The following is a 13,844-nucleotide window of genomic DNA, read 5'->3' as shown; positions in this document are numbered from 1 at the left end:
ACTTGTGTAGAGCAAATTTGATGTCGGTGAATTTTGTAGGCAATGTGTAAAAGGGTACTTATGGTAATGCCTACAACCATAAGTGGCAAAGTCAGCCCAATTATTCATGGGGCAACAATCAGCCTCAACAGTTTCAGTAAGAACACAACACACAGGCCAATAATATTGAGGAAACTTTAAAAAAGATCCTGGCCAATCAAGAATAAATGGCTGCTGAGATAATAAATTATTAATTGGCTAAAAAAGGTTAGAAACTCAGTTGGTTAGCTATCTCAGACATAGAATACCAGGCCCCAAGGTGGATTGCCAAGTATAAAAGAGAATGCAAAGAATATTATGGAAATCACCTTGAGGAGTGGTAAATATTTTATTGACAGGCCCTCAAAGAAAGATTCAGAGATACAAGCAGAGTTGGTGCCGTAGTAGGTTGAGCAGAAGCAAGTTGCAAGAAAAGATGCTCAGAATTTGAGGAAGTTTGAGTGACTGAAAGCAAAGGCTAATGAGTAAGTTCAGGAAATACTACTACCACCATTCACTCATAAGCTCAAAAAGGAAAAGAAAAATGCATGTTTTAAAAAGTTCTTTGACACATTGAGAGAACTTCACATTAATCTTTCTTTGTTAGATGTTTTGCAAGGTATGCCTAAGTATGCTAAGTACTTGAAGGTTGTGGTGACTAATAAGATGAAGTTGCAAGATATTAAGATGGTGGAATTTACTGAGAAGTGTAGTTTGGTGGTGATGAGAAATATGCCCAAGAAATTAAAGGACCTAGAGAGTTTCACCCTCCCAATATAAATTGGTAATAATAATGTGGTCCATGCCTTGAGTGATTTAGGGGTGAGTATAAACTTGATGCCCCTAGTAGTGTTCAATACTCTGGTTTTTGGGAAAGCGGAGACTTTTTTCTGTGGTACTCCAGATGGAAGACAGAACCAGAGTCCATCCTGAAGGAATTATTGAGGACATGCTCATTAAGGTTGATAAGTTCATTACCCAGAGTCCATCCCGATCATATTAGGATTTCCATTCTTAGAGATGGGAGGAGCACTGATTGATGTGAGAGAGGGTACTCTCAAGATGAGATTGGATGATGAAGAGGTGGTCTTCAAAGTGTAAAACAACTTAATCCACCTTCCCATTACAAAGATTTATGTATGATCACAACCATATAAGTGGATGAGTGTGGGGAGGTGGAGTCCAAACCACTAATGACCTTTTTAGACTATCTCGTAGAGTTACCCAAATCAACAAACTCAAGCCTGAAGTTGTGAAAATTGAGATGGATCCTAAAAAGGCAATTATTGATAAAGATGTAGGCCTTAAGAGTACACACTCAAGAGGTCAGAAAAGTGTGAGAAGATGGCCTCCAAGTAGGAGGAAAAGGATGAAGTAATATGGATAAGTACACTAGGATGGGTCATGTGGCGACACTAAATCATGCTGCTTGGGAGGCAACCCAAGTTAAGATAGGTATTTTATTCTCGTATTTAGTTTTTAATTTACATAGTTTTTATTTTTGTTTAGTCACAGGTTGAAGAAAAGTCTGAGTAGTGGAGACCCAGGCTAAGGATCATGTCAAAGACTGGATGGGATCCCTAAACCTCATTAATGATTAAAGATGCTACTAGCTAGGCCTAGAGGCCCTAGAGAGTATTTCTATCCTTACTTTTGGGTATACTTTAGGGGCAAAGTGTGTTTTAAGTATGGTATGGAGAATCTTTCCATGGTTTTGGTGAAGTGCTACTATAGAATTTGAATTCGTAGTTGTATCCTAGTTTTTGAGTAAATTTGAAAAAAAATACAAAAAGATTTTCCATTTTAGTTGTTAGTTTATTGGTGTCAGTCTAGTTGGTTGTAATACCCCAAAAAATCCAAACCAATATTAGAGTCATGTACCAAGCTCATGCATAGTACATCATGGTTATTTTATAGTTTTATGAGTAGGTTGTAAGTCTTCAAATAACTTCCATCTATCAGATGAATCAAAACATTCCTTACCGATTAAATTCTTGAGAAAGATATTGGTATAGTCAAATTCAAATGAGAATATCTCTTATTATACTTGGAATTTTTTAGATCATGACCTATCAACAGATAGATAATTGAATTAGCATTTCAACGATACCAATTTCACCTAAACCCAATATCGGAGCAAAGAGTTATTCCTATTTTACTCCAGCATTTTAGGTTGGAAACAGTGTGACGACATTCGTGGTAGCTTACCACATTTGTGACGCCCTACCACGAAGGTCATCAGCCTTAGGCAGAATCCAGCTCCTGTGTGATGACATTCGTGGTAGCTTACCACAGTTTTGATGCCCTACCACGAAGGTCGTCAGCCTTAGGCAGAAACCAGCTCCTAAGTGACGACATTCGTGGTGGCTTACTACAGTTGTGACACCCTACCACAAAGGTCGTCAGCCTTAGGAAAAAACCAGCTCTTAAGTGATGACATTCATGGTAGCTTACCATATTTGTGATGCCCTACCACGAAGGTCATAAAACTTAGGTAGAAATCATCAATTCCAGCTCCTGTGTGACAATATTTTTGACGGCTTACCACATTTGTGACGCCTTGTCACAAATGTCGTCAGACTTGATTTTCAACAATTGAGAATTTATTTCATAAGGGTATTTTGGTCTTTTCCCTTCACTTCCCACGACTTATAACCCTAAAGAGGCGTAATTTTTCCTATTTTTCTTTAGTTAAGCATCTCAAAAACCCTCTCTTACGCTCTCAACCACAAGATTAGTGTTTCCATCAAACTCATATCTCAAAAGTAAGATTCAAGTCTTTTTCCAAGATAATCAAGAATTAAGTTTCCCAATCCAAGAACTCTCCATCAAATCATCAAGGTTTTCTTTCTAAGGTATGCGTAGTGTTTATCTATGGATCCAATCCGTTCATAGAGCTCAAGAACCATGTTTTAAATATTATTTTGTAAACTTTTTCTGGTGATATGAGTATGTACATGTTGACGATTGTTGTTTAAGTTTCAATGTGATGTCTAAAGGTGTTTTCATGGAATATATATGTTTTTTAATTAAAAACCATGAACTTTAGGTGGTTTAATATGGTGCAAGTATGAAACCCACCTATGTCTTAAAGAATGCATGCAAGGTGTTTGATAAAATGCTTAGGATGCTAGAAATTCATGTTTTTATGGTTCTATGATGCCTAAATGACAAGTTCATGTTAGCTATATACTTCAATATGAATTCTATGCTTTTCATGTGTTGCTATTGTGGTGGTATGAAGCATGTAAGATAATGGACATATACAATATGTACATGAAATATATCCATGCATTCCTACAATGTTTAAGATATTGAGTAACTATATGAAATATGATATCCCCGATATATGATATTATGAATTGTGGACTCAAATCTTGTGATCAAGTTATGACATGTGTGTCAGTTTCCTTCTATCGAGTCATGGGGGTATTCATAGCCATGTCATGTTGTCATTATAATATCAGTCAAGATATAATCTATAGAACTCAATCAGTCATGTGACTCAGGGAACCTCAGGAATCTCATGATCTCAGTTAACTCTCAGATAATAATACTACTCCATCAGTCAACAGAAGTCAGTTAATCTGTCCATGTACAGTCAGTTGAAACATGTTTAGTCTCTTCAGATGGGAGTAGAAGTTAGCACCGAGTGAACCCAAGGATGGGAACTCACCTACCAGTAGGGTGTGATTCTTAGCAGTCATTCTTGCGTTCCAGAACTATGTAGCCAGGGTAGGTTGAGACATCTTAGCCTGTCAGATTAGGGTTGATGAGGTGGCTTAACCTATCAGTTTAGGGTCCCACCGTTCTCACTTTAAGTACCTTCCAGATAAGGGTTACTCACAACTGTCCTTACCAGTGGTGCGGTATTAACACCCCTCCAGTCGGGGCAGAGATTAGACCCCAGCTTATCCGTAATGATATACATGGGGCATATCGATTAAATAACTTCCTCCTACAATTTCAGTATTAGCCTCAGTAAAAGAACACAGACAGTTCTTCAGATACCAGTATACCAAGAGACAGTTCTTCAGATATCAGTATACCAAGACTGTTAGATACAATCAAATTCAGTTATAGCACGGGACTCTGAGAGTTCTACCAGATTCAGGACTGTCAGACACAGTCGCTTATGTTATCAGAACTACAGTTCCAGTCATGTATTAGCATTTAAATTTAGCTACCTCGTACTCACGATCTCAGTTACTATGTATGTATGTTTGTACTCTTACGTTCATATCAGTCAATCAATTATCATTATTCATGCATATAAACCTTTTGCATTAGCCTACCTTATTTGTATACTCAGTACTCCAGTTGTAGTGACGCATTTGCGCTATGGTGCTTTCTTTTTATGTTACACCATAGGTTCAGAGACACGAGCTCCAGACCAGCAGTAGCAGTAGCATTTCCAGTCACAGAGATTCAGTGAGTCCTCTTCATTTGAGGACAATAGGATTTGCTTTATTCATTATTATTTTAGCCATTTATCAGTTTATGGATTTAGTTGGAGACATGTTCCTTCAACTCCTTATTTCAGACCGTACTTAGAGGCTTTTGAATTTATGCTCAGATTTAGCTTTCAGATTCATTTTCAGTTATTTTGGGTATTTTTAACCCATATGGATGTTATATTATTTAAGTTGAATCTTATGGCCTATTGTGCATATTTTCTGCATTATTATGTCATGAATTGCAGTATACAGGTACAAATATCAGTCATGGGTTAGCTTGTGGTCCCTCGGGGTCATAAGCACCGTGTAGCATTCCAATTTAGAAAATTGGGGCATTACATTGGTGTACACTTCCCCCACCCCTTGGTTTTTCTTTTCAGTTCTTTTTCAAGGGGAGTCCTTTGAACCCAGTATCTTTTTTTTCACTTTTTGGAGTAAATTTTAAAATTTTTACTGTAGTAATAAGTGAGATATTCTTGCTATGTGCTATGAATGATTATATTATGCAAGTGATTTTTTTTGTAAAAGTATGTTGATTGCAAGGCTTATGTATATGACTCTTATGCATTATTGGCTTAATTTTGAATTCATGTTATTATTTGGTCTAGAGTCAATAATGATCTTGCTTTAGTTTGGTATATGCCATATGTGAGTGAGATTCTTGTTGTATTCCTTGTTGCATGGTGATGTCTAGAATTTGCCTGTTGTGTGTGTAAAGCAAAATAAAGAATGTGGTTTAGGAGATGACATAGGCATTCCTTGGATAGCCATATTTTATACCCCTTTATCTACCCTTGTGCATAATCTTAGTTAGCCCCGCTGAACCTTTAGCCTTTGTTCTTTATGTAAGACCCTTAAAGTTTCCATCATTTTATTTTTGACCTTTCCGCGTTCGATATATTGATTTTCACTTAAATTGTGTTTAGGGATGTTAAAATGGTGTTTGAAGAAATTTTTAGAATTTTTAGAAAGGGTTACAAGATATTTTGGGACCCCAAGGTAGTAGGGGTCCGCGATATCAACATGCCATGGAGGTTAACCTTCATATTTTCATCGTATCATAGAGGCTACCCTCTACAATATTGGTGTAGTACAGAGGATAGTCTCTATGATATTGTTGTGCCATGCTAAGGAATAATTTTTATGAAGTTTTATTTTTATTAACTTGGGGTAAGGGTCTTTTGGGTCTTTTCACCCTTATACGATCCTCAAACATAAAATAAGCTTATTTTCTTTAGTTTTTAAGATCAAATTACTCTCTTTCACTCTCAAACTCAAAATCCAAGTAAACTCATGGGTTTCGTAGAGAATTCATAATCCGTGCTCCAAGCTTCAAATTGAATTCAAATTCTTATGTGTTTAAGGCATGTTTTACTTTCCAAACTTTAACTTTACATTATGGCATCGATTTGATGGATTTTCATATGATTTAAATTGTGGGTTTTGAAATTGGGTTCGGGGATTTTGATTGTTTATGATTGAATTACTTGTCCCACGATTTGAGTTGATTATTCTTGCTTTAAATTGTTGTTTTTTGGACTGAATTGGTAATTTAATTAAATAGTTGGAATAAAAAATATGGGTTTCTCTAAATTGGATGAATTTTGGCTTGGAATTGCACGAACCTTAACCAACTTTATGAATTTGATTTAAGTTATGGAAAATTGTATGGTTTAACTTGTTTTTGAACTCAATGGATTTCATTAATGGATAAATAATTATATATATATATATATTGGTTTTGAAATGCCTTGGTAGCCATGAATTGGATTTTAATAAAACTTGGGGAGTCAATATGGTTGTGTGAATTGATTTGACATGTATAATTTAGCTTTCAAGCATGTTGGTATGATAATACCAAATGGTTAATGCTAAATGAATGACTCCCTGGTTAATAATTGAAATAATATTTATAAATGGTTTTAATTTAGGCTTAAAGGGGTGTGTGTAGCTCATCGTTGAAGGTGGAGGTCCTAGGAGAGCGGTATTAAAAACCACATTTGCTGGCATGGGGGTGTTTATGACTGTGTGCATTGCTCACACATTATATATATATATATATATATATATATATATATATATATATATATATATATTGGAATGGTTAGAGACTTGGTAGCATTGGCCTTTTCTCTAATTTCTCCGATTCATGCGACTAACACGCACTGGGGCCTTTTTGAGTGGGGAAAGCCGAACCCATATATTTTGTGGGTGTTTTTAGAATGGTTAGAGTTACACAGTATGGGTTAATAATTTTAAAATCTCATTCTTAAACCTAGTTCCCTATCCTAACATCTTATATATATGTATATAAATGCGTGCGTTGTTCTTATGACTGATTTTTGGACATGACATTATGTTATCATATCCCCTAAGTTACATGCTAGAACTCACCCCACTAATCGTCTAAGGATGATACATGGTCTCATAATGTAAAGTCCAAAGACACTTCTTTTATCCCTGTGCAGTGTTAGGTGTATTAGCACGTTCGTAAGTAACCATGAAGTGGTAAACTTTCATCCTCTAGAAAGCCTTATTATTTCTGTATTCTTTTATTTTGATTTAGTATTTTTGGATTCTTTTGGTCATGATCGGGGCATGTCCCAACCTGTTGGTATTCTGGTTTTAGAGACTATTGTGGACAGATATGGGTTGGTTGGTTGTTGGTTGAATCTTGGCTTTCATAGAGTTATCTATTCATCTTTATTATAGTTTATGGGAGGATTTCTTTGGTGTTTTTCTTGATCACTTTTTTCCTTCGGAGTTGAGAGAGGCAAAGGCTGAGGAGTTCGTGAATTTTAAGCAAGGCAAGATAACGGTGAAAGAGTATTTGTTGAAGTATCATCAATTGTCCCGTTATGCTCCCGAGCTAGTGTCTAGCATAAGGGCTAAGATGAGAAAGTTTGCTTTAGTCTTCTTTTGAGACTTGGTGTTGGAGTATAAGCCACCTTGCTGAATAATAACATGGATATCTCTAGGCATGCGGTGTATATGTATCAGGTGGAAGATGAAACAGAGAAACAAGCCAAATTAAGGGAGAGACAAAGTAAAAGATCTTGGTATTCTGAGAGGGTGGTGGCCAGCAGAATAGTGGTAGAGATAGAAGGCAATGGTCTAAGAGAAAGTAGAAGAGCTCTAGTTCTTATTCTACAGCTAGTGCTTCATATCCTAAGCTATCTGGTGATCATTTTTTTTGGAGTAACAGTGGATTTAAAGCACAAAGTGCCTACTCTCAGGACAGTGGGACACAGTCAAACCCATCCTATACTCCTTACTGATTTTATTGATAGTTGCCCCATGGATTTTGTGATAAGAGGAGGAATAAGTGTTTCAGATGCGGACAGTCTTGCCACATTCAGAGGAACTATCCTTCACACGATGTTGCTACTGGGGATAAAAAGGTCTCTACAGCTATTTCTTCACCTCCAACACCAAAGGGTGCCACTTCTAGCTCTGACACTAGTCGAAACTATCTATATGATCTTGCCACCCATCAGGATTTTGAGGTGTCTCCTGATGTTCTTACAGGTATGCTAAAACTCTTCTCCTGTGATGTATATTGTTTGCTTGATCTGGGATCTACCCTTTCTTATATGGCCCCTTATATGGCTATTCATTTCTGTTTTGGTCCTGTGTTTATTCTTGATCCCTTTTCTGTGCCTACCCTTGTGGGTAACTCTATTATGACTAGAAAAGTCTATAGGGATTGTGTGGTATCGATCTGTGGTGGGGATACCTTGTTGGATATAATTGAGTTGGATATGTTAGACTTTGATGTGATCTTAGGGATTAACTGACTGCACTCGTGCTATGCCTTTCTTGATTGTTAGACCAGAAGGCTCAGTTTCTAATTTCCAAATGAACCGATGATTGAGTGTGAAGGTAGTTCCTTAGTGCCTAAAGAAAGCTTTATTTTGTATCTTAGAGTCCAAAAGTTGATTTTCAAGGTGTGTCTCTACTATTTAGTACATGTTAAGGATTCTACATTTGAAGGTTCTTTGTTGCAATCTGTCCCTGTGGCCTGTGAGTTTCCTAATGATCTTCCCAGTGTTCCTTTTGATAGGGAAATTGATTTTGGGATTGACCTTCTTCCAGACACTCGTCCTATTTCTATCTCTCCCTACTAAATATCTCTAGCTGAGTTAAAAAAACTTAAGGAGTAGTTGAAAGATCTTCTAGATAAAGGTTTTATCCATCCTAGTATTTCTCTCTGGGGTGCTCTAGTTCTCTTCAGGAGAAGGAAAGATGGTCCCTTCAGATGTGTATGGATCACCGTCAATTGAATAGGGTGACCGTGAAGAATTAAGTATCTGCTTCCTATTATTGATGATTTCTTTGATCATCTTCAGGGCGCTAAGTCCTTTTCTAAGATTAGTCTTCGGTCGGGTTACCACCGGTTAAAGATTAGGGAGATGGGTATCCCTAAGACAACTTTCAAAACCTGATATGGTCATTTTGAGTTTTTGATGATGTCATTTGGTTTGATTAGTGCACCGGTGGTATTCATGGATCTTATGAACCAGGTATTCTATTAGTTCTTGGATTTGTTCGTAATTGTGTTTATTGATGATATTTTAGTGTATTCCAAGAATGAGGCGGATCATGTCGATCAACCTCGCATAGTGGTGCAGACCCTTAAGGATCAATGATTGTATGCTAAATTCTCAAAGTGCAAGTTCTGGTTGAATGTTAAGACCTATTTGGGTTATGTTATTTCTAGTGAAGGGATCATAATGGATCAATAGAAAGTTAAGACAGTTAAGAAGTGGCCTGGACCTACGACACCAATCGATATTTGGAGCTTCTTGAGTTTAGACGGTTATTATAGAAGGATTATGGAAAGTTCCTCTTCTATTGCTGCCCCATTGACTAAGTTAACTTAGAAAAGGGTAAACTATATATGGTCTGATGCTTGTGAGGATAGTTTTGAGAAGTTGAAGGATAAGTTGACTTTGGCTCTGGTTTTGACTCTACCCGAGGGTACCGATGGTTTTGTTGTTTATTGTGATACATCGAGGGTGGGATTGGATTGTGTGTTGATGTAGCATGGCAAGGTGGTTGCATATGCTTCTACAAAGTTCAAAGTTCATGAGAAGAATTATCCGACTCATGATTTGGAGTTGTTAGCTGTGGTTTTCGCTCTAAATATTTGGCATCACTATGTTTATGGGGTTCATGTCGACATCTTCTCAGACCATAATAGTTTACAGTATGTTTTCACCCAGAAAGAGGTAAATCTTAGGTAGAGTAGATGGCTTGAGTTACTTAAGGACTATGACATGAGTCTTTACTATTATCTAGGTAAAGGTAACGTGGTTACTGATGCTCTTAGCAAGTTATCTATGGAAAGCTTGTCCCATGTTGATAATGAGAAGTGAGGGTTGGTAAAGGATATTCATCATTTGGATAATCTTGAAATTCATTTGTTGGGCTCTAATGATGGTGGTGTAATTGTACAAGAGGTGGCAAAGTCATCTCTTGGTACTGAGGTGAAGGAGAAACTAGTCTTGGACCCTATCTTGATATAGATCAATGATGATGTGGGCCACCAGAAGGTGATGACTTTTGAGATTGCTAGTGACGGTATTTTGTTGTACCAACGTAGATTATGTGTTCCTAATATAGATGGGTTGCGATAAATGATCTTGGCTGATTCTTATGAGTCGAGATACACTGTTCATCCTAGTTTAACGAAGATGTACCATGATTTCAAAGAGATCTATTAGTGGAATAACATGAAGTCTAAGTGCATGGTGTGTCAACAAGTGAAGGTTGAACACTTGAGGCCTGGTGATTTTTCTCAAGAAATTGAGTTTCCTGAGTGGAAATGGGAAGTGATTAATATAGATTTTTTTATTAGTCTTTCATGGTCTCGCCATCAGTTTGATTCGATTTGGATCATTGTAGATAGGATGACCAAGTCCATTTATTTCCTACTAGTGAAAACTAATTATTCGAAAGAGTATTATGCTAAGCTTTTCATTCTGGAAATCATGAAGTTGCATGATGTTCCAATTTCTATCATATCTGATCGAGGTACTCAGCTTTTATCTCAATTTAGGCCTTTTTTCAGAGAGGTTTGGGAACTAAGGTGAACCTTAGCACCACTTTCCACCCTCAGATGGATGGACAAGTGAAGAAGACGATTCAGACTTTGGAGGATATGTTAAAGTCTTGTGTTATCGATTTTGGTAGTAGTTGGATTGATTATTTTCCTCTCATAGAGTTTGCGTATAACAATAGCTATACGTGAGTATGTGTAGTTGGATCGATAGCTCTTTTTAGGACTTGTATGGTAAGAGGTGTAGGTCTCCTATTGGGTAGTTCAAGGTTGGTGAGAATAGGTTGTAATGTCCCGACTTGGTTCACTAGGCTATGGAAAAGGTAAAGGTGATTCAGGATAGGCTTAAAGACCGCACAAAGTCACCAAAAGTCCTACCCAAATATAACATGAAGGGATTTGGAGTTTGACGTGGATGCTTTGGTGTTCTTTAAAGTGTCTCTTATAAAGGGAGTGATGTGGTTTAGGAAGAAGGGGAAGCTCATCCCACGTTATGTGGGTCCATATCATATTTTGAGGCGAGCAGGCAATGTGGCTTATGAGTTGGAAGTGCCTTCGAGTTTGGGATCCATAAATTCGGTCTTCCATGTGTCGATGTTGAAGAAGTACATGGTGATCCTTCCTTGGTTGTTCCTTTGTTGAACATTGGTATTTCAGATTCCTTATCATATGAGGTGGTCCTGATTGAGATTTTGGATCGGGAAGTCCGTCAGTTGAGAGCGAAGGACGTGGCTTTGGTAAAGGTTCTATGTAGGAACCAAAAGTGTGAAGAGGCTACTTGGAAAGTGGAAGAGTACATGAAGTCCCAAAATCTATTCTTGTTTCCCGTTTTAGGGTAATTGTGCATGAGTATATGTATTCCTTAACATCTTTATTTTCTATCTTTGTTAAAGAAGTGTGGATTTTCTCTGTGTTAACTTGTGCTAATAAATGTCTTATCTCATTATTCGGGGATAAATGATCTTAAGGGGAGGAGAATGTAACACCCCGGATTTTGGTCCTTGAAAATTTTTTATTCTTTTAAACTCTTTGTCCAGACTATTTCTCTCCTAACGAGTTGTTACAGATCATTACGGGTCTTAGGAACCCAATCGTAGCCTAGCCAATAAGTTGGCATAGAGTTTTTGTTATGGCTACAACTAAGAGGTTACAAGTCGTAAAGACTCAAAATATATTTTATAGTTCCATTCGTAGCCAAACTAATGTGATGCCCAAAGTATTATATCTTGACTATAACTTGGACTCTATGAATCTTATGATCTCTTAATGAGTCGTAGGGTAGGAGTCGTAGGGTTACCAGTGTATGGTCCTTCAGCTACTGTCTAGACTATAATTCGCGGTGACGAGCCATAGCGAGTACTTATGAGTCGTATAGTGACCCGTAGCCATTAGTCACTGGCGATAATTTTTCATCTTTTAAGTTAAGAGTACTTTGGACATTTTCCTCTTTACCTACTTAATACCCAAGACCATAAAACACCCTTAGGACGTTATTTCTCAAAGCACTCTTCCAAACACTCTAAACTCTCCAAGGTCAAGATACTTGGGGTTTCCAAGAAGTTGGTCATCTAAAAACTTAAGGGTTGATTTCTCTTCATAAATCTTGATTTTATTTCAAGCATGTGCTCTTCCCTAACTCTTAGTTCATGAAAATTATATGTTTTAAATAGTTTAATTGTATGGATTTAAATTCGGGTCTTCACGTAGTTAAGGGGTTTGGGAATGATCGATCCTTGGATTGCTTTTCCATGGTTTTTATGTGTTACTAGCTGTGAATTGATGTTTTGAACTAATTGGGTGAATGGGTGTGGGATTTGGAATTAGGGTCAAGGCATTACCCCAAATTGATGTTTTAAACTGGGAATTGGTTTTGAATAATGTGTTCCCTCAACCCACTTATGTAAATGGCTTTGAAATGTGAAATTGTCACTTAGTTTGACTTACTCACAAATGTTATTGCATTGCATAAATGGCTAAACAATGAACATGGATTTAAAGGCCTTGTTGGCTATGATTGATTTAATGAATAGAAGAGGTTAAGGTTTCTCCAAGATTAATGTGATTGCTATGGCATAGAGATAAGCTTGCAAGTGAAAGGGTATGATGATACCCATGGTGTGCCTTAACGGTGAAATCCTTGGTTACATAAATAGGTTATATGGAAAATTATTTTAATCTGGGCTTGATGGGGGTTATGTAGCTAAGCCGTAAAAGTGTGGGTCTTGGTTGATTTGTACTGAAAACTTGTGTTTGCCGACATGAGGTTTGGTCTTGATGACCGTGTACGTAGTTCACACTATTGATATAATTGTATCTTGGATTGATGTAGGGTTGGGGCATTCCCTAGTCTTCTTTTATACCTCTGGTTCATGTGGCTAACACGCACTGGATCCCTTTCAGCAGGGAGAGCTTAACCCATATAGCCCTAGGTTTCTAGTTATGAAGGTTGAGCTACATAGCCTAGGATAAAGTTCTGCTGTCATGCTAAATCTTGCTCCCTATCCCAACATCTATTATATATATGTACGCACATATATGAACTTGTACAATAGGTTCGAAATGGATATCACTTGGCATTATATTTTTCCCTATCCCTAAGTTTTATGCTAGCACTCAACCCACTAACCGCCTTCTCACTCTATATTCCTACCAGATGCAGGCACCAAAGATAATTCTACTTTTTTCGTACAGTGTTAGGTGGATCAATTCGGTTCGACGCTCATTGATGGTGAAGTGGTGAGCTTTAATTCTCCAAAAGCTTTGGTCATTTCATCGGTTTTCTTTCATAAACTAGAATTGAAGAGTTCACATTAACATTATTATTATCATTTTCATTATCAGATTTGGGGGCATGTCCTAACCTATATTTTTATCGGATTTGTAGAGGCTTTGTGGTTACTACTGTGGATTGGGTATTGATGTTGACATTCTTAGTCATTCTTGATTTCATCATCTTTATATCTTGTTATATGTTCAGATTTCAGCTGCTTCTAGGTGTGCTATGTTATGTGGTTAGGCAAAGGGAATGATCTTCGGTCCTTGGTGGACTTGAGATACCCGTCACGACCAGTCCTTGGTTCGGGTTGTGACATTGTTCTTGTTGGATTCTAGTGTGTTGTAAGCTCTAATTTATGGTGTTTTATGCCATAGGAAGCTTGGTGAGATAATAAACTTGATAAATCAATGATATACAATATGGAATTGAAGAGGAAAAACAACCACTAAACAAGGAATCAAAGGCCAAACACATAGAGCAAAGCATGACAAAATCTGAAATTTTTGGGCTTGAGGGGGGGGGGGGGGGGGGG

This window comes from Capsicum annuum, chromosome 10 (assembly GCF_002878395.1).
Source record: "Capsicum annuum cultivar UCD-10X-F1 chromosome 10, UCD10Xv1.1, whole genome shotgun sequence".
Lineage (NCBI taxonomy): Eukaryota > Viridiplantae > Streptophyta > Magnoliopsida > Solanales > Solanaceae > Capsicum > Capsicum annuum.
Note: the sequence above shows the minus strand (reverse complement) of the source record.